At 45.9% G+C, this 22,440-nt stretch overlaps 1 long non-coding RNA gene across 1 annotated transcript; it reads right to left on the bottom strand.

Moving 5' to 3' along the window:
- Positions 1 to 15,043: 15,043 nt before the first annotated feature.
- On the bottom strand, positions 15,044 to 22,233 carry LOC121705985. The gene is made up of 2 exons (XR_006030949.1): positions 21,601 to 22,233; positions 15,044 to 18,018 (listed from the first exon to the last, which is right to left on the bottom strand). It is a non-coding gene; the product is annotated as an uncharacterized LOC121705985 (long non-coding RNA).
- Between the last annotated feature and the right edge of the window lie 207 nt (positions 22,234 to 22,440).

The following is a 22,440-nucleotide window of genomic DNA, read 5'->3' as shown; positions in this document are numbered from 1 at the left end:
GCTCATCTGTAATGTACTAGCAAGAGTGCTCTCCACGCGCGCACTCCTCTCTCTGTCCCCCTCTTTCTTTCAATTCAATTCAATTGAGCTTTATTGGCATGACAAAAAATACAATTTGTATTGCCAAGAGGCAATAGCCAATTCTTTCCCTCTCTCCCCTCCTTTCTTTGCCGCACCTATTTTTCCTCTCTTAGTTCTCTCCTCTTTTCTATCTCTCTTGCTCTCATACTCACTTCTTCCACTCTGATCCTGTCATGTCTTTCCCTCCATTCGCCTCTCCTCTCTATCCATCCCTCCTCTCCTCCACCTCTATCTTTCTCCCCACTCCCTTCTGTCCACCTCTCTCTACTTTTCTCCTCTCCTCTTTCCTACAACAGTTTACCCCTACTCTATTCATCTTTATTTTCTCCTTGCCAATCCCCTTTCTACTTCTCTCCTCTTCTCTCTTCTCCTCTCCTCTCCTTTCCTCTCCTCTCCTCTCTTCTCTCCTTTTCTTTCTTATCTTTTGTCCTCTCTTCTCTCTTCTCTTCTCTCCTCTCTTGTCTTCTCTTCTCTCCTCTCTTCTCTTCTCTATCAGTTTGTGATCCTCCCTATGCCCTTGTGTTGTCCTCCCAGCGGCCTCAGCAGCAGCAGCAGTAGGCAGCACCTCCACAGCAAGCACTTTACACACTGAGAAAGACCTAGAGGCACAGCACCACCGCTGCTGCCTTGTCCTTCACTCTGGGGTGTATGTGTGTGTGTGTGTGTGTGTGTGTGTGTGTGAGAGAGAGAAGAGAGAGGGAGAGAAGGGGGGGGGGGGGACTCCACACTCCAGAGTTCCGCTGCAGGACATTCTCCAGCTGGAGGGGCTAAGGGGAAGAGGTGGGAGAGAGCATAAACAAGGCAAAGGTTGAACTCATGGCCACGACAACCCCAGGTGAGAGGTATTTTTAGGAATGTGCTGAAGGGGGGGGGGGGGGGGGGGGGGTCCAGTAGAATGCCACAGTGTGGCTCGTGAGTTTGTGTATACCCTTGTGTGTCTCTGATAGAATGTGAAGTGTGTGAGAGTGTTGGGTGGCTAAAAGTGTACAACGTTCATTGTAGTCGTGGAGCATTTCCTGTCCAAGCGTAGATGTTGGGGGTGGGGGGGCTGGTCAGCAGATAGAGGCGGTCTGTTCCAGCCAGACTCCTCTGCTCTGCTCTGTGGCCCACTTTCAACTGCAGGCCTCAGCCTTACCTGAATTTCAACACCACCTCTCTCTCTCTCTCTCTCTCTCTCTCTCTCTCTCTCTCTCTCTCTCTCTCACACACACACACACACTCTCGCTCTCTCTCTCCCCCTCTCTCTCTCATTCAAATTCAAAGTCTCTTTATTAGCATGACTTGTATGGGAACAGAGTTGTCAGAGCTATTGATAGTAACATACAATAACACATAATAAGACCATTAAAGAAAATATTAAATTAAAGATTTCTATCTCTTTTACACACACCACATACACGCACAGCACACACATGCACACACACTCCCAATTTACTTCATTTTAAGCATCACCACCCGCAGATTTGTCATTTATTTTTCTAGACATTCTAATTTCTCTCTCTATCTTCCTCCCTCTCTCTCTGTTTCTCTCTCACACACGTTCTCTCTCCCTCTTCTCTCTTTTGTTCTCTCCTTTGATTTGCCTTTTACCTTCTCTGTCTCTTAGTTCATTGGGTCTCATCACAGTTATATGTCAAATTGTCCTTGTTTTATCAATTTACTATTTAAATCATCACAGCTTTATCATTTGTCTTTCTGTCTCCTATATCTCTCTCTCTTACTCTCTCTCTCTCTTTTTCTCTGTCTCTTTCCCTCTCTTTCTGTGAAGGTTTTTATGTGTAACGTGTAGGTGCCTGTAACAATGTCTTTATTGTGTAGTGGTCAAACACCTGATATTGTTTCAATAAAGGTGTGTTAAGCCTCTCTCTCTCTCTCTCTCTCTCCACCTGATCCCCATCAGGTGGACGCTCCCTGGTGTCTGGGCAGGTGGTGCCCTCTGCTCTGTTGTGCTAATGACCATGTGTTCACCAGGGCTGCTCGTGAGCACGTGTGTCAAACTGGCCAACCTGCTCCGCACCTGCCAGCAGGTGAGCCCAGCTACCTGAAGAGAGGTCATGCCTTTTTAAGTGACGGGGGTTGAAGAGGGAAACAGAATCAGTGATAACGATACTAATGCAACATCCAGACACATTAGTCATTCTCTGACTTTGTTCCCACGCTAGCTACCTCCTGCACCTCACAAATGTCCAGCTGCCCAACCAGGCATAGAGACCTGGGCCCAGGCGGAAGGATTGGAGACAGAGGCTATGGGCAAGGTGCTTCCCCAGAAAGGCAAAGGAGCACCACCAGAAAATCAATAGCCCTTTTGCTCTTTGGCTTAAAGGCCAGTAACTCTGGTCATTGTGTTCCACACATGGTCACTACTCTCCCCCTCACAGTCCTGCCTAAACTCTCCTGAGCCGGTTTCGTAAAGCAGCCATGAGGGGGTGTAGTTTGAAACGTACAAGCTGACGGCCAAAATGGCAATGAAAAACACTGACAAAAGATATGCATTCACATCCAAAATGGGTGCCTTCAATTTGAAGATGATACCAAAAATACTCACCTACAGCAACATGCCTCATAAGTGCTAAACATACCAACGTCTGTGGTTGTTTTCATGCTAGTGTTTCTGAACAAAAGGGTGGCAATCCAAAAAAAACAGACGTCAATTCATTGAATGGCCATTTATCTGGTGGTATCCTGAATGGCCAACGTGTTCTGGCGTCATGCATGCGTACATCAGAACTCAATTGTTGTGCCCAATTGTTCTCCTCTCTGTGGCAACGCACGTTGACAGACTCATTGGCTGTGTCAACAGTCCCACACAGTTAATACACTTATACACCTCCACAGTGACACTCGCTGGCTAACTAGGCCATGCAGCGCGTGTGTTGGTTAGAGGTAGTGAGGAACAGAGACGTCCTTCCTCCATTCTGCTGCGACCCCCTCCAGTCCACCCCCAGCTCAGGCAGCCTCTCCCCTGCAGCCCACCACTGTTACGTCTGCGTCTGCGCCGTCAACTGTGGTGACTCACACATGCCCGTCACGGCATGAGCTACCAGTGTTATGAAACAGCCTGAACCTTCCCTTGGGCCCCCTCAACACACACACACACACACACACACACACACACACACACACACACACACACACACGTGCATGCACACAGACAAAGATGTATGCACAATGACAATAAGATTGTATCTAATCTAATCAAACGTTCGCATACACACACACACAGATACAGACAGACAGACACACACACACACATATGTGCATGCAGACAGACACAGATGTATACAGACAGACACACAACAGACACACACACGCTTGCACACGCATGTGTGTGTGCGAGTTTGTGATTGTGTGTGCATGTGTGTGTGTGTGTGTGTGTGTGCTCTTGCTCCTGTCTTTGACGTCAGCCGGCCAGTGGAGCATGAGGGCTGTGAGGCCCATGCCTCTGCACTGGCCTACCTGCAAGGGATCGTGGCTCTACTGACTCCCACACTCCCATTATTCTCCCAGGAGGACACGGCTCTCATTTCATGGATGACAGTAATGCTTTTCCTCTCTCGCTCTCTCGCTCTCTCTCCTTCACTCTCTCTCTGTCTTTCTTTCTCCTTTACTGCTAGTGTCTCCTTTACTCTTGCTCTCTCTCTCTCTCTTCTTCACTCTCTCTTGCTCTGTCTCTATGATATATATCCTTGACTCTTCCTGGAAGGCATTTTCTCTTACGATGCCAATGTAGCATTTTTTGGTCCAAAACATCCTTATTCTCAAGAAACCATGTGTTCTTCACTAGAACGACAGCCCCAGCATTACGGTACTTACTGCAAAAGATTGAGATTGTGGCACACACACACACACACACGCACATGCACGCACATGCACATTCACACACACACTCACACATTTGTGCGTGTGTGTGTGTACTTTGATTAGATTAGATTAGATTATATTTAACTTTATTGTCATTATGCAGAGTACAAGTACAGGGACAATGAAATGCTGTTTGCGTCTAACCAGAAATGCAAAAAAGCAGATATACACAGTATAGATGGTGAAGTACAAAAAAATATAGTGCAGTGTAGACAGTAGTGTACAGTTAAGCAAGTGGTATGGTTTAAAGTAATATAAATGAAATATAATTATAAATATGCGCAATGTATTAGCAATAGCCTTATAAGAGCAGAATAGATATGGATACCAACGCATGTTGATGGCCAACGCTCAAGTGGGCGCTGAGCTGAACGAGGATGGTGTGTGTGTGTGTGTGTGTATGTGTTTTAGTTTCTTTAGTCAATTCTATCTGTGCAATGTGCATATGTGTGTAAATATGTGTGGGTGTGCGTGTGGTTGTGTACATGTGTGTGTATGTGTGTGAGAGAGAGTGAGTGTTTTTGATGGAGCTGGCAAAGATGGTGAGGTGTCAAGTGAGACTGGCACAGATTACCCTGCCATGAGATTTAAAGCACTGTCATAAGAGACGGGCACTCAGCTGAGGACAAACTGTTCCCTACCAGCCCAACGGTATGTGTGTGTGTGTGTGTGTGTGTATGAGTGTGTGTGTGTGTCTACACAGTTGTGTGTGTGTGTGTGTGTGAGAGAGAGAGAGTGAGGGAATACTGCACAAGTGTACATGTGTGTATGTGTCAGGGCTGGAAATGAACTTTATGAGTTAATTACCAGCCACTGACAGATAAATGGTCAAATTCCTCAGCTATTCAATCTCACGTCATTATTGTGTGTGTTTGTGTTCTTACACAGCACAAGGGACGGACTTCCTAATACCATTTACTCATTTGACATCATTTTCTCAAGAATTTCTCAAGAATGAGGACTTGATCTCTGTTATTTATAGGTTGGCAGTTAAGTTCTCTGTCAATATGTTGCAAATCAAACATTGCCACAACTGTTGTCATGTGTGGTTTCAGAGAGAAAGAGCAGACATGTAGACAGACACACTGACTGGCACAAGATCACACACAGAAATGACTACAATACACACACACACACACACACACACACACACACACACACACACACACACACTCACTCACTCACCCTATGTGCCTATGCAAAACTAATTTTACATTCTACATTCCCTGAGATGACAGCAATATAAACAGAGAGGGAAAGAGGAAGGAGCCACCTGAGAGATACATAGGCTATGTGGTAACAGCCTTGGCCTACATAATCATGATTTAAAATGTAATCCCTTAAATGCACTGTATCATGTAACTATCTATTCTGAATACCACTCATTTAAATTGTAATTGTATTTACATACAGTTACTCATATTTAATCGTAATCCTGCATACATGTATTCAGTTACTTCCCAACACTGCTCACTTTCCCCCTCTCTCTCTTAGCTTCTCTTCTTCTTCTCTCCTCTCGTTTCATTTCTCTCCATTCCCTCTTCTCTCTCTCTCTCTCTCTCTCTCTATTACTCTCTCTCCCTTTCTCTCGTTCCCTCCCTCTCTCTTGTGTGAGGCCAGTGTGGGTGTGTGGGCCTCTTTGGTGTGTGCCGGGGCCCCTCAGTAGTCTCCACTGGGGGCCCATACTGTACCTGCCCGTCTGTCTCCACACTCTTATGGGGCTTAACCCTGACAAGCTCTGGGTTGTGCCAGGGCTGTGAATTCTGTGTCCAGTTCTGAGTCAGGAATGAACCCATTCTTTCTTTCATTTTCAATGTACAGTACTTTAGTATGTTTATCATTGCCCTCCCTCCATCCTCTCTCTTTCTTCCTCTCTCCTCTCTCTCGCTCTCGCTCTCACTCTCTCAGTCCCTATCCTCCTCTGCAATCTCACACCTGATTCAGTGCTTTTCACATCCTCATGAGGTGTCTGTGTTCTCTCACTCAGCTTTTTCAACGTGTGAGCTAGAGTGTGTGTGTGTGTGTGTGTGTGTGTGTGTGTGTGTGTGTGTGTGTGTGTGTGTGTGTGTGTGTGTGTGTGTGTCTGTGTCTGTGTGTGTGTGCGTCTGTGTGTGTGTGTGTGTAGAGAGAGAGAGAGAGAGAGAGAGTTGTTTTTCTGTATACCTGTATATGTGTTGTTAGGTACAGTATATTTTGTATGTATGTGATTATTTGTCACAATGTGTGTATGTGTTTGTGTGTGTGACAATGTTTGTGTGTGCATGAGCATGGTTATATGTGTGGTTGCTGATTACTGTGAGCGTGTGTGTGATAATATCAATGCTGCTGTGTGTGTGTGTATGTGTGTGTGCGTGTGTGTTTGTGTGTGCTTGCGTGTGTGCTTGTGTGTGTGTGTGCTTGTGTGTGTGTGTGTGTGTGTGTGTGTGTGTGTGTGCTTGTGTGTGCTTGTGTTTGTGTGTGTGTGTGTGTGTGTGTGTGTGTGTGTGTGTGTGTGTGTGTATGTCTGAGTTTTGTGTGTGCGTGCGTGCGTGTGTGTGTTTGGAGGAGCAGTTGCCTCGGGCTCTGTTCTCCCCTCTGGTTAATGAGGTGCCGACATGAAAGCTGCCTTCTGCCCTTCTGCCCAGCGCCTGTCCAGCGCTCAGCTGTTTCCCAGACCGGTATGACGCACGGCACCAGAGACCCATCCTCTCAAGAGGAGAGAGTGAGAGGGAGAGAGAGGGAGAACGGGATGGATGGAGAGAGAGAGATAGAGAGAATGTGGAGTGTGTCAGGGAGGTAGGGAGAGAAACAGCAATGGAGAGAGAGAAAGAGAGAGTGATGGAAAGAGAGAGAGAGGAAAAGAAAAGAAAGGGATCTTAGAATTGGAAAATGAAGAGAAAAAAGGAGAAAACGACTGACAGATCTGAGGACACAGGGGTGCAGTGGCCAATTCCAGGTTGTTTCCTGGTGGTAGTTTGCACACCTCTTCTTAGGGTCTTTGTGCTTTCAGACTGATGCTATTTGTTTTATAGCTAAGCAGCTGTGTGTGTGTGTGTGTGTGTGTGTGTGTGTGTGTGTGTGTGTGTGTGTGTGTGTGTGTGTGTGTGTGTGTGTGTTGAAAGTAAAGGAGAAGACGCAGGAGAGTTGTGTGTGTTCTTTGGGTTGTCAGTGCCCCCATCTGCACCCCACCCCACCCCACCCCAAATCTGCGCACCTCAGCAGCACGGCCCCCAACCCCACGATGCATAAACGCCCTGAGTGGGACAGATGACCTTCCCCTTTTCAGAGAGGCGCCGTGATTAATAGAGCGGCCGCCAGCAGCCCACAGCCTACAGGGGTGGCGACTCAGAAAGGTTAGCCCTTCTAAAGCTGAGTCTGAGTCTAAGTCAGGGTGTGTGTGTTTGTGTGTGTGTTTGTATGTGTGTGTGTGTGTGTGTGTGTGTGTCTGTGTGTGTGTGTGTGTGTGTGTGTGTGTGTGTGTGTTTGAGTGTGTGTTAGTTTTTTTCCACAGTACTGAGTGACACAGTGTTGGTGTCATTTTAGGCAAATGCAAAGGGTTCACAGGTTTTCTCCAATAAGATAAAATAAAAGAAGTCATGTAAATCAGATGTAGTGGAAACTGCTCAAGTAAAGGGTTAAACCATTTAGCACTCTGATCACTTTTCCCATTTGTGTGTTTTTAATTCATTTGCGTAAACTCAGTAGTATGATGTACCTGGAAGCCAGCCATTAGCATCATACTTTCTGATATCTGGCTTACGGTTTGCTACACTGAAAGTCCAAGCACACACACACATACATACACACACACACACACACACTCACACAACCAACTACAGACTGATGACTGAGTGTGTCTGGTTGTGTGTGTGTGTGTGTGTGTGAGAGAGAGAGAGAGAGTGACAGAGATAAGGTTATCAGGCTCAGTGCTTCAGGCCAAGCCAACCGCGCTACACTGACAACATGACACGACCTGAACTATGCCTCTGGCTGTGTGTGTGTCTGTGTGTGTCTGTGTGTGTGTGCGCGCGCGTGTGTGTGTGTGTGTGTGTGTGTGTGTGTGTGTGTGTGTGTGTGTGTGTGTGTGTGTGTGTGTGTGTGTGTGTATATGTGTGCATGTGTGTGTGTGTGTGTTTATGTGTGTGTGTATGTGTATTTGTGTTTGTGTGTATATGTGTCTGTGTGAGAGAGAGTGACGGAGTGTGTTTAGCTGTGTGTGTGTGTGTGTGAGAGAGAGCGTTTGAGAGAGAGAGAGGGAGTGACAGAGTGTGTCTGGCATGTGTGTGTGTGTGTGTGTGTGTGTGTGTGTGTGTGTGTGTGTATGTGTGCGTGTGTGTGTGTGTGTGTTTATGTGTGTGTGTATGTGTATTTGTGTTTGTGTGTATATGTGTCTGTGTGAGAGAGAGTGACGGAGTGTGTTTAGCTGTGTGTGTGTGTGTGTGTGTGAGAGAGAGCGTTTGAGAGAGAGAGAGGGAGTGACAGAGTGTGTCTGGCATGTGTGTGTGTGTGTGTGTGTGTGTGTATGTGTGTGTGTGTGTGTGTATGTCTGTGTGTGGGAAGGGGGGTGTATATGTGTAGTTGTTTGTGTTTATGTGTTAAGTGTTTGTGTGTGTGGGTGTGGATGCAAAGTATAAATGTGTCTATGCATATGTCTTTCTGCGATGGTATATTTGTGTGTGTGTGTGTGTGTGTTGGTTGGTTTCCCTCTACCCCCTCTGTCTGTAAGCTTTTGGCATTCTCGCATGCATACTATGGGCCTCTTTTTTGACCGGAGGCCACAGCCATGAAGACGTGTCATAGTTTCATTCGTGGTAACATCTGTCGGAGTGAGCGAAACCTGGGACACTTATGAAGAACCTGATTATATCTTTCCTCCTCCTCCTCCCAGTGGATAAACGGCCCCCGGCTCCTGCAGGCTCCCCACACACACTCCTCCAGACTTGGGCTCATCAGTGCCTGGCTGTGTTTCAGCTACGATGTGCATCTTCCACTCCCAGGTATGTGGAACATTGCTGACGACGTCTATTTTTAACACTCTGGCTCTGGTTTATATCGAAATGCAATTCAATATATGCGGACATGCTAATGTTTCAGCAAAAGCTGAAGTAACACTTTGAGCCCTATAAATATGGCCGATGATTTAAGGGGGCTGTGCGAATGCTAAATCTATTATGCAGTGAGCTGCCCTGTCCTTGTGCACAATACAGACTGTGTGTGCGCACACACATGCACACACACACACACACACACACACACACACACACACACAAACACACACACACACACAGCTATGTAAACACATAGCCAGATGAAAACAGCAAGCTATTGTTTTACGTGGAAACTTACTCAGTGTTGCAATAAAAGACTCTTGAGTGTAGGAAGAACACAGTTGAGCTTAGCTTAGTCTTTCTGCTCTCTGCTTATTTTGTGAGGGTTCGTCTAAATCCCTCAGCAAGTCCTAAAGGCTTTGCGCTAAGTGCTTTAACAGTCTCCTACTGTCCTGTCCAGTGGGAGATATGGCCAGAGCTGTTTTTGGGGCGTGACTCACCCCTGTTTATTTATAGATGTCGACAAACCTACAGCAAACAATCAGAGGTCTGTGGAGCACCATAGGTCAGTCTCAGAGACAAGGACTACACCCAGTCATTTTACCTAGATGATCTTGTTTCACTGAAACATGTTTTCTTTTTAAGATAGTAAAAAAATGCATAATTAGCATATTGTTCAGTCACGATAGACTCGCCTGTAACCTCTGCCATTTGTCTTTGTCTGCTATAATTCTTGTGAAGTGAATGGTCTGTCATCTTCACATTAGTCAATTTTAAGAATCCTGCTGGACATTTGTCCTCACAAAGATACTTTTAGCCTAGCTTAATGCCTTGACCCTGTCACTTGTTTCTACAAGATTGAGATTGGGATCAAGTTATACCATCAAGTTCATGGTTATTCTACTGCACTTATATTGTAAGTCAGTAGTTATTATTGTGTTTTGTCAAGTTATTCATTGCACATTCAGCTCGCAGAGGCATGGCAGAATCAATATAGATTTTTACCATGCATGCATTATTACATATCAGACCGTAATTTAGTAACTGTCTGAAGGTCATTCTGGATCCATCCTGAACCATTAAATGCTACAGTGGCCTCCACACACACCGCACAGAGCACTCAAAGACATGTCAAACTCAAAGCCACCAATAAGAGAGTATATGCGCTGACCACGACCCCACCTAACACGGCCACTCCAAAGAGCCACTCCCGCTGAGCCCTGAGTGTGTGGAGTGGCCAGAGCATCTGGGCCTTGCTGGAGCTGTGGAGATAGAGTAGAGGCTGTGTTTATCACCCATCTGCTCTCAGATCCTCTTTATCCTCCTCTCATATCTGCCTCCCTCACCCCCTTCTCCTCCTCTCCCCCACGCCTCTCCTCCCCTCTTCTCTCCACTCTCTCTTCGTCCATCCGTGCAGCTGATGCATCTGGAAAGCGGGGAGCTTCTTCAACAGTGGCATGAAAGCTTCCAAGCCCAAGCCAAGAGGAAATAAAAATGGGCTTATCCTCCCAAATGTCAGCCTTACCCGAGGACGGCCATCTCATCCGTGCAGATGGGGCAGAAACGCTGTGCGCACTCTGCACATTTTCATTTGATTGTGTGTGTGTAAGTCTCCTTGTATTGGACCCAATGGACCTCTGCTGTGTTTGTATCTGTGCTATGATATCTTTTTCACCCCTTTGCAAGAAGTACTGTATGGACGGTATCTGCTTGGTAGGAATAGGCAGGCAGTTACTGGTGTGTATAAAGGTATTAAAAGAAAGGTTAAAGTGGCCTAATTCCAATCCAGCACACAAGGCATCTTCAAAAGATATAGTGTTTCAAAATCAATATCCAGAAGCTATACACATTACACACAAAGTCCTTCTGAGCCTTTGTGTGGTTGTCTGTGTGTGTGTGTGTGTGAGTGTTATGTGTGTGTGTGTGTGTGTGTGTGTGTGTGTGTGTGTGTGTGTGTGTGTGTGTGTGTGTGTGTGTGTGTGTGTGTGTGTGTGTGCGTGTGTGTGGTGTGTAAGTATGTGCATGTGTGTTTGTGTGTGTGTGGTGTGTTTAAGTGCGTGCGTGTGAGTGTGTATTGTGTAAGTGCGTGCGTGTGTGTGTAGTGTGTAGGTCCGTGTGTATGTGTGGTGTGTGTAGTGTGTAGGTCCGTGTGTGTGTATGTGTGTGTGTGTATGGGAGTATGTGTGCTGTGCCTGTGTGGGTCTACTGTTCACTGTGTCCATGTAAACTTCTACTGTGTGCTCAAGACCCATCCATTAAGGGAGAGCTGGAACCCCTTCAGTCGGACGCCTGGGTTCTGTTTTTTTAAAGCAAAACAAGACAGAGAGAGACGTGTTCCCATGACAACCCACAGAAGGTGCTCAAAGAATGCAAACTCTCATTGACAGGCTGGGAGACAAGAGACAGTCCACCGAGAACCAAGGTATAAGAGAGACAGAGAGCGAGAGAGAGAGAAAGAGCGAGAATAATTTACGGTAAGAGACATCCTCCACTGAGGTGTTTTTACGTACCTTGCCTTCTTCACTTTCTACCCAGAGGCTGGCCGTGAGGAGCCATATTGTTTCAGCCAGCGGCCCAGCAAGAGCCTGTAAGAGGATCCTCACTACATCCCACTGAGTCCAAAGCAGCTGGACCACACACTGCCTCCTCACACGCTACTGCCATTACAGTACATACGTATGTTTATCTTGGCACAAACAGCATGTATCGTAAAAGCACTAATTTTTGACCCTTTCATTTAAAAATACTAAGACAAAGATATTTTTTTAAACTTCTAATTAACATTTGATAAATTAACTTTACATTTTCCAGTAGTCATAGGTCTGTAGATTTGAACAAAATCTGATTTTGTTTACTGTGCTCTGAGTTTGTGGCTGGGCTGGTGGGTGCCCTATTTCTGCCCACTCACTCGGCACATCAACAGTGAGACCGAGAATTCTCGTCGCGAAATCAAAATTCCACTGGAGCTCCAAGTGGATTTGTACAAGCAGCCTTACAACACTGTTTACAGCTCTTCTAGTCAATGTAAAATGTAATTTTTTGGTACATAGCTAATTTAGATACACTTATGGGGTGGGGGCTTGCATTTCTTTAGGAATCTGCCGTCTTGGTTTGTATAGAAATTAATATTAAGTGACACATACACGTAAAAGGGCAGAAATAGGGCATAGGCGGATATTAGTGACGTTCTGATTATGGGTATATGCCTTTATACAGACATAGGTTAGATACAAACTTTACTTGTATTTTGTATTTACGAACATTATTATGTGTGTGTGGGTGTGTGTGTGTGTGTGCGTGCGTGTGTGCGTGCGCGCGCTAAGAGCGATTGAAACATTTGACCTTTGTCATGCTTATGCAGTGGTTGAGCAAGGTAAGCTCAGTGGACTTGGTAGGGCTGGTCCACTTCTGTAGGATCAGATACCAGATCCCCTACTTTCGTTTCAGGTTCAGTGGATCAGGGAGCAAAACTGTGCAAAACTTCTGGAACTTTCTCAAGGAGGCTTTAAACAAAACCGATGACCCAGTAAGTCCCTCGAAAACACCAGTGAGCTGAGGCCTCATGAGGTCACCTTCTCCTCACGGTCACGGGACTGAAAGTTGTGTGTGTGTGTGTGTGTTGCTGTTGTGTGCTAGAGATAATGTCACATGAGCATTGACCGTTGCATTATGTTACGTCATGTCACGTCATAGTCACGCACCCCACCCCACCCCCCCAAACACAAACACAACAAATATCTATCCCATATATGTAACTGTGGGGGTATAGAAATGGAGTAATCTAAATGTGTGTGTGTGTGTGTGTGTGTGTGTGTGTGTGTGTGTGTGTGTGTGTGTGTGTGTTTGTGCTGAAGCGGATGTCAAGGATCACTTGTAAGCTGCCACTTCCACAGAAAAGTATTACATGCGTAAGTAGTTCTCATGGGACGTTTTCTTTTAGTCTAAGAAACGAGAGACCGCCTTAGAAAGCTTTAGATCACACGCCATTCACTGTCAGCTGAGGCAGGGTTTTTTCTTATTCTCGTTAATTTTCAAAACCTCCACAGTTGCTGCGGCAAGAACATCTCATGAAAGGAAAACTACAGGTGCAAGATGACCTTGCGTGTGTCTGACAATCAACTAGGTGGCTTTCAACAGACAGCTGAAATGCAACTGCGGTTTAAAGAGTGTGGCAACCCTGCTAGTTTTTGTCAAAGACACATGGGGACCCTGTGTCAGCCTGTGTAAACCTGGTTTGAAAGACGGGTTTGTGTTTTCTGAGAGAAGCGTGTAGATACAATAAGCTCTCAGTCTTATTTCTCCTGTACAGATCACGCCTCTGGATTTGATCTAATAAAGAGTCTGAAACAGAGATCTGTTCTTTTAAAGGGCAGCTGGTAGAGCTAGCAGTACCATAGCTTTCATATCCAGGCACATACTGTATACTGATGAAAATACATTTACATTTATTTAGCAGACACTTTTATCCAAAGCCACTTACATGTCAATATTAGGCCTACATGGGTTATTGAGCCAGAGCAATTCGGGATTAAGTAACTTGCTCAAGGGTACAACGCTGGAAGCCAGGAATTGAACCCACAACTTTTCAGGCAATTGCATTATAGCTTAGCTCTTAGCCACTATGCTACCACCACCTAGTACATGTCTGTACTGTCCTTTACATGACAGTGATTGAAAGCATTTGATAGAATGAATGTTAATTTGACCCAACTGTATGTCAGTTCCGTGTTAATTCATCCCTACTCTACTTGTCAGGCGATTGGTGTGTCTGTCTTTCCACAAGGTGCTTAGGTTTCCATACACACCTGTGTTTCTCATCGCCTGTCAATATTAACCTGAGCCGCAGCCATGAGAACAAAAACACTCCTCCCTCCCTCCCTGCCTTCCTTCCTGCCTCAGCTCAGATCAGCCATCGGCTCGTCAGGTCTGGCCAAGGTCCCCTCGTCATCACCCAGCCAGGGACCGTTCACATATCCACCACACCCATTCACCTACTTGTGCGTGGCAGAGGTGAGTTGCTGTCCAGGACACACAGAGATGGAAGTTTTGATTTTGGGGGGTGTATGAAGGGGGGGGGGGGGGGGGGGGGGGGGGGGGGGTTTGTTCCATTGGTTTGTTTCCCGCAACTACAGGTGGCCCTTGAAATACAATCTATCTGCACATCTGAATTTATGAGGCTGCCCAGGGACACCCATGTCTCGGCCCCCATAAATAGAAGCATCCTCTCTGTCTGGAGGGGAGGGGGTGGATGGCTGGGTTCTGGCACCCCCCCCCCCCCCCCCCCCCCAAGTCAGCCCTCAAACACACACACACACACAGCCATCTTTCTCCCTCAGCAGCACACACACACACTCACACAAACGCACACTCACACACAAACACATACACCTCACCACTCTCAGCTAAGTGACATCACCACTTCAGCACAAACTGCTCAACACAGCTTTCTGCTTTCTGCTGTTCGCTAGGCCTGATAATGTGACCTGTAGCCAGGGGGTCAAAAGAGAACGTTTTACTCAGACACCCTCACGGTTACTGTAACATGGCTAACAGGGTTAACCTTTTACCAGCACAAGGACCCACTGTTGTATGTGTCATACTAGGACAAACAGTATGAATAAGGAGTGAAGCTGCCATGGCTGCTATGTACCTTCAGCCATGGGATAACCTCTCAGATTTATCAGGGCTAATTACCCCTAGTCTGATCTCAATGCTAGCTGATTTATTTGGATGACTAATTTAAAACAACAGCACAAATAATTAAACAGACTAGTGCTGAGTTAAAAGAGTTGTTTTATTTAAAGATCACGTCGAATGAAACCATCATGAAGCAGTAATGATGTCAGCTTCACAGTAAAAAGAACTGGAATGCAATTATCCAGTCTAACGCACTTGATAGCGGCCCCGGCTGCCTGTGAGAGCCGAGAACCCGTAAAGCATGTGGACGATGCTACGTGTCATTGAGGGGGCATTGGGAGCGCCGCCAGAGCCAGAGGAAATCAATCCACACAAACAAAACCTTCCAGCAGCCTCCGCTTTTCAGAGGTTACAAGATCAAAGTGTGCATTTGGTTATTTTACATTGTTGGGCACATGAAGAGAATATTTTTATGTTCTTTTATCCATCTGCTCCTCCAGTAATTCGACCCTTCGTCCCCAGAGAACACACGGATCTCTGATATGGCGCATACATTTGGCATGCCTGCGTCAGAGTCATGTGGATATTCAGAGACACAGAGAAGACCCCTCCACACACACACACACATGCAAATTGTTCACATACATAAAAACATTTACATTTCACATTTATTTATACATTAAGCAGATGTGTCCAAAAGTGACTTCCAGTGCACAATAACAATTATAGCAAATCCATGGCATTGCTGTTGTGAGCACCTTGCTAAACCCGCTTTGCTACAGAGAAACACAACAGGACTCATACTGGTGCAAGAGATGAAGCAATAGCATCAGCCGACTGTCCACCGCTTCAGTTGAGTCCCCGTGCCAGTATTCCCATAAGCCCCGGCTGCCCACTCTCTCTGGCACATGGCAGAGCTGGTAGAGCGTGAAAATGCCAGTGACGGTGCCCAGCAGACAGGGACGCTGGAGAGGGGGAGCCAAAGAGTGCCCAACGTCAGGCCCCGGCCTGGCCTCCTCTCCCCGCCACAGTTGCCTGGTTACGGCCCACTTCTGGAACATCATCCTTCATGTCCCTCTCACCATGGCGGCAGACCAGTGTTTCCTGATAGACATTTCCCATCATGCCTCTGTTATAGAGAGCGAAGAAGTACAGAGGGAGCATTCTCTCTTTCTTCCTTTTCTTTTTTCTTTCCTTCTTTCTCTCTCTATCTCTCTCTCTGTGTGTGTGTGTGCCTGCGCAGTGCATGTAAATCCTCATTTAGCCTAACTCACACCTGGTTTGGTAATATGTTTGAAGTACTTGCTCAAAACAAATAAAGTTTCATTTACAATGTTATAAGGGGAATTTGGCACATGCAATGTGTTTTGGTTTCCGTTCTGGCATCATCTGAAAAACAGACTCCCCAGGGGACGAGCAATATTTGAAGTGATTACACACTTGAAATACACCTGAGTGTGTGTTGCCAAGCCTGCTTTGGCTCACGGCTCGCACTGAGAGGATATACTTGGATTTTTCCACAATCAAAAGAATATTACCTAGATTTCTGGCACGTGTGCTAGTACTAAATGTAGACATAAACCACAGGATGTTGCTGCAATGCACTTAACGATTGACAAGGAATTTTATTTTCCTGGCTTGTCGAAATCTTCCATGGACTCACATCGATCCTATGATTTTCTATCTTAGCAATAAATACAAGTGAAGCTAAATCCAATTCTACAGATAAGGTTTCTTCAGCAACCAGCTTGTGTGCAGGATTGGATGTACAATGTTACCTATCTCAGTACTCAGCAGTCCCTCTCTGGAGTGTCCAATATGTTAGTAGATTTCGCTGTAAGTAGATATAGATTTGCCTCACAGAGCTGAAGAAAAACATTCATCTGATATTTGACATGACTTCACATTGATCTTGTGGCACTGAAACTTCTTTTACAACTTCAGTTCATACAGAGGTAGTACAAACACAGATTTATAAGAGTAGTTGGACCTTGGTGAAGTAGTAAACAGTAGTGACAAAAATAGAACTGAATCGTAGCCTAAGCTCCACAGTGGAGACGGAAGGGTTCAGGGGTAGAGTGTGGAGGTTGTTGTATTGAAAACAATGGAATCTAATGCAACCGAATGTCGGACAGCATAGTGTGCCGCACTCAAGGCCTTAAGGGATCTCTAGCTTCCCGCTGTGGTGTTGGAGAAGGAGGCCAGTGCACCTGAGCTTTGGGGCGGGGAGCCGATGGCGGCTCTGGGGGCTCCTTCTGTTGCGAGCGCTATACCTCCAGCTCTTCTTGTCGTTCTGGATCATCTCATTAGACTGCCGCTGTTCCCGCTACTCACGTCTAATTACCTCCCCTGGTGCAGCGAAACATTACAAAGCTTAGCGCCAGGTAGCGGAGCAGCCTGCTGGAACCGCTCAGCTACCTGTGGAGAGAGACCTGGGTTGTCATAAAAATAACCGACGTATGTTCATTTCTCATCTCTCTCTCTCTCTCTGTCTGTCTCTCTCTCCTTTCTCTCTTAGTCTCGCTCTTCCTCTCTGTCTGTGGTCTAAACAAGTGTGTCAGGTTCCTGTTTTCAGCCGACCGTTTCCTCAGAGAGGGCTCTGCTCCTCTGTGAGCAGCAGAGGGTGTTAAGGCTGTTTGGATCCAAACCCAGCTCCTAAGACAGGGCTTAATTACTGCTAATGAGAGGGAATTAGGGGCGCGGCCTGGTCATGGTATTCCGTGCCATTGGCTCCCGTTGTCAAAAGCATTGCCACGGAGAGGGAGCAGGGGGGTGAAAACAACCCATTCTGGACCGCATACGTCAGAACGCCGCTGTCAGGATTAATCAGTGCTCTTCAGAAGGCAGCAGGGTGGAGTGCCCCAGAGACCAGTCTCAGAACCCCTGATTTTTTTATCAGGCTGCTGGGCTTCTCTCCAGTGTTTACAGCTACAAGGTGCTTGAACTGGGAGGGTGGGGGCTTTTGTCTTTCTTACCTGCATTGGAGTTGCACTCCCCAGCTGTGTTGCCTCAGGTTTGCTCATAGGAGAAGCATGTCTGGTGGGTGACTGGCTGATTTTAAAGTGTAGCACTTAAATTTGAATGGCATAAATTTGAATCTGAATGGAGGTGTGAGTCAGACACGGTGAGGTGAAGAAAAGTGTCAGGGGGAGAGAGAGAGAGAGAGAGTGTTTGCACCTAGGGAGAGTGGGAGAGAGAGAGAGAGAGAAAGCACAGGAGGGAGAGTGAGTGAGGGAGAGATGTAGAGATGTGAGAGAAAGAGAGAAAGAAAGAAAGAGAGAGAGCACTTTCTCCCAAGGTGATTATGTTGCAAACCCCAAGCGGCTAATCGGAGCACGGCGTGGCTTAGTTGGTCGGTAATAGCCTTGCTGATGCCTTCTGGGAACGGCTGCACACTGGCTCCACAGGTCACCTACCCAGGGACACAGATTATGGGGGAGTTCTTTAAATGGGCACGGTAAATAAAACACAGCAGTCGTTTCATAACCTGTGGTGGCTGGGTGGAGGAGTTTGCAGCCCTTCTGTGCTGAACATGCGTAATTACTTGATGCAGGCAAACAGGGGAACTACTTAGTGAGAGCACTGGCAGTTATGAGAGTGCTTGCAGCTAGCATTTTTAGCATTCTTGAGGGGAGATAAAACATGCATGCAGAAACAGGAATGCAAAGGCCACGGAGAAAACAGTACATCATGACAAAAGTAGTAAACTAGGCTGGCATGTGAATAAAATAAAATAAATTGTGTTGAATTCTTGTTCATTTTGCTGCACACAGTCCCTCATGCAAAGAACAGAGCCCCCCCCCCCCTCCCCCACACACACACCCACACCCACACCACATCCCAAGACCTCAACACATCATTGTCATATTTCTTTCAATTTCTTTTTTAAAAGGCCCAGAGACATCAGTTTCACCCTCTCTACAGCACAGCCACCTCTCCTCGTTTTCCCTGCCTCTCCAAGACTTTGACCAGAAGCTTCATGCATTTTTTTTTACGAGCCGACTTCATATCTGAATTATTGGCAGTAAAAGTCAATATGAGCTGAAATATTTATGGCCCTTGACCATACAGGAATGCTGTTATGATGAATGTGAGAAGAATGAATCTTCACACTGTATCCACACTGGTTTACGCATCCCAAAAGAGGCCCAGAGGATGTAGCCTATGTGGAAGACACATATATTATATATTATAATATATTATATTATATTACTATATCATATTCAGCATCTTGTTGTTTTTATTAGGGCTGTCAATCGATTAAAAAAAATAATCTAATTAATTACATACTCTGTGATTAATTAATCTAAATTAATCGCATATATATAATTTTTGCTGTGAAGGTATTTTAAATATTTAAATTCAAATGAATCATGGAATAATCAGCATTAGTGACATTAAAGTTCAAAAACTCTTTTATTATTATTTTCACTGTTCAAATAATTGCCATAATAATCTATTATATGACCTAATATGCTGAGGAAATAAATTCAAATGTGCTTCGGGAAGAATTTTTTTTTTTACATACAAGGCATTTCAGGCCACAGATATAACCTAGGGGACACAATGAAAATTAATTAACACTCCCCTCAATGTCAACACTTATTTCTTTGCATTGATGTGCGACTATAGAGTTGATGAACTCCGGTGATATGCAAATTCCTTGCTGCAGACATTGCAGAGGACTTTATTTTCAACACTTTATTTTTTATCAACACCATCAGGCCATTTTTTAAAAGTAAATGTTCCAATCAATGATACAGGCAGCACGTTTTCTTCTCTCTCCTTCATTTTACAGTCTAATTTTTACTGACTAGAACGGCTCGGGGTCAAAGGTCATACGGAATCGATTAATTTCCACTAATTTTTTTAATCAGTTATTTTTTCTCAAATTAATTAATCAAAATTAATCAGTTATTTTTACAGCCCTAGTTTTTATGTTTGTTTATATAATAACATGGCATTGTTGATGGTCACATGATGACATATTTCCCCTCTCTGTGTTACAACTGTCGGTTGTGGCTGTCTGGAGTCCTAGGAACTGAACTAAACCCCCTGTAATCTGCCGAAGGTGAAGCCCTTCTCTCTTTCTATCTGGGCGAGGGCTAAAGACTCTCATCCCTACCGTGTGACCGACAACCCTCCTTATCACCCAGCAGCAGCAGCTACTGCCGTCTGTTGATATGGGGAGTGCGCGGCTACAACGGGGACTGTCGAGCTCCGTCTTTTGTTTACTTTTACTTCGCAACTTTTGACTTTATTCTTGCACTGTTGCACTGTTGGATTTACTTATTTGCACCATCACCATGACACTCACTCTCATAGAACACCTTACCATGCATACAGAATCACAGACTCAGTCCCTGCCCTGCCACTGCAAGCGCATCATGATTCATCTTTAAGCACACTATGTGGATATTTGATTTAGTATATTAAGTATAGTATTTTTTAGTATTTTAGTATTTTTTATCTTCTACTGTCTTTTTTGTTCAATGTTTGTTTTTAAATATTTATAATATCTTTCTATCTTTCTATCTATCTAAATGCCTGATGACGAAAACCACCCCTTTTGCACGCAGCAGTGCCAGTGTCTGACTCTGCCGTAGGTCCAGCTTGCATCAGGGCTAATTGAAGTCAAAGCTAATAGAATTGCTGTTCCCTGAATATCCAGAGATGGGGAGGACCTTACAAAACTCTAAATCTACACGTCCGTCCTATTGGCTGCGGTTTAGTGACGGAGTAAACCTGACCCCAATCCCCTGGCCAGTGTGCCGATGGGTCAGGTCGGAGGGACCGCATTGTCGAACAGGGAAGAGGAGAGCAAGAGAGAGTCTCCTCCTTCGCTGCACGAGGCACCTACTCACCTATTCTTAGAGGCCGGCTCCTCCGACGATTAGCTGCACTATTCATGCCCCTTAGCAGAGCTTTACTTAGGGCCGCTCAACTGGACGCAAATCCACCTCATCCTGTTCACACAATGACCTCTGCCCCTTGGCTAGACAAGGACAAGCACTATTTTGCTAGTGTGTGTGTGTTTATGTATTTGTGTGTGTGTGTGTGTCTGTGTGTGTGTGTGTGTTCATAGAACACCATGTATGTGATTACACATGCTAACACATTCAAACTCTCACTTACTTAGCTACTTAGCTCTATGCAAACACACACACACACAAATACATAAAGATGCCTATGCATGACACACAGTGATAGCCCTGTGATTTCTCAATGACTGCACATTAACCATGCCTAATTGCCCAATATCTAATCTACTCTCCTACATCACAGAGAACACTTTGTAAAGTGCATGTCATGAGATTCACGCTTCACATCTCTGCAGATTTGACTGTGAAAGCCTGAAGGAGCCCCCCCGCCCATCACACACACACACACACACACACACACACACACTCTAGGGCTCGGTCAGGAAGGTCATTCCTTGCAGCCCTGTGCCTGTTCGTTTTGATTTGATCCCCTTCAGTGGGCGGCTGTGGCTCCTCTTGATTTATGCAGCCTGTCCAGTCACATTGCGTTCCCCGTTTTATGTTCTGCCAGCCGGCCAGAGTGGGTGTGTTACCTGACGAGGTTGACCACTCCTGAGCACCCAGCCCCCATGCACAGAGTTACTACTGCTGCTGCTGTAAGTGTGACTGTGTAATGGCTGCCGTGCATCACCCAGGTGGATGTGACACATTGGTGATGTTTAGTGAGGTTCCCCCTTCACCGTGAAGCGCTTTGAGTGTCGAAGAAAGCGCTATATACAGTAAATGTGACGTGTTATTGTTGTTATGACCACTCACGTTTACATCTCAGCAACCCACAACACCCCCCCCCCACACACACACACACACACTCACTCACTCTAATAACGCCCGCCCACCGCCCAACTCCACCCCACACACACACTCTCACATTTATAATGCACCCCCCCGCCACACACACACACACACACTTGTGTGCACACAGATGTCAGTTGCCATGCACACAGGTGTGTCACCTCCATAGGCTGAAGTGAGGATCACACTGGTGGCCAGTGGGTGTCTGCAGTCTGCATCTTTCGTCCTTCACCTTACTGCATCAGGGTTCTTCTTACTGCATCAGGGTTCTTCCTACTGCATCAGGGTTCTTCTTACTGCATCAGGGTTCTTCCTACTGCATCAGGGTTCTTCCTACTGCATCAGGGTTCTTCCTACTGCATCAGGGGTTCTTCCTGCTGCTTGCAGCTCCCTGAATCAACATCGAAATGGGTGTAGTGCTGACCTATGTGCAAGTGTGTTGTGGATAAGCAGCAAAGACTTGTGTCCTGACTTTTGTCTCTTGGCTTATTTTCAGGCCTGCATGTGTGTGTATCAATATCCCACATTCATACATTGGCAACCGCGCACACCTCAAATTTCTTATGGTCACAAGTGCGAAAGCTGAGTTTGTCTTCTCCATGGCCAACAAGACTGAGGTATGTGTAACGGTGATATCTGAGCAGGTGTGTTGCACCCTGAACAGAGAGGGGTTGTGTAAAGTGCACCTCCTGGCCGGCCATGTTATTCCTCTCTGGCTTGGACAAGGCTGTGTTGAGCATCTGCTGGGGATGGATGTTTGTTTCTCTCTCAAAGTTGCAGAGAACCTTTTAAATCACACACACAGACACACAGACACACACACACACACACACACACACACACACACACACACACACACACACACACACACACACACAAGGTAATAAATCTGGCAGCAGGGACTAGAGGACGTTTGCTGTATTGGAGTACTCTCAGTCAGAGGAAAATGACCGGGCCATGTGGAGCTGCACAGGCGAGAGCAGCGTGACCAGCGCTAGTGT

The sequence above is a fragment of the Alosa sapidissima genome, chromosome 3 (assembly GCF_018492685.1).
Source record: "Alosa sapidissima isolate fAloSap1 chromosome 3, fAloSap1.pri, whole genome shotgun sequence".
NCBI classification, from domain to species: Eukaryota; Metazoa; Chordata; class Actinopteri; order Clupeiformes; family Clupeidae; genus Alosa; species Alosa sapidissima.
This window is presented reverse-complemented; position numbering and strand designations above follow the sequence as displayed.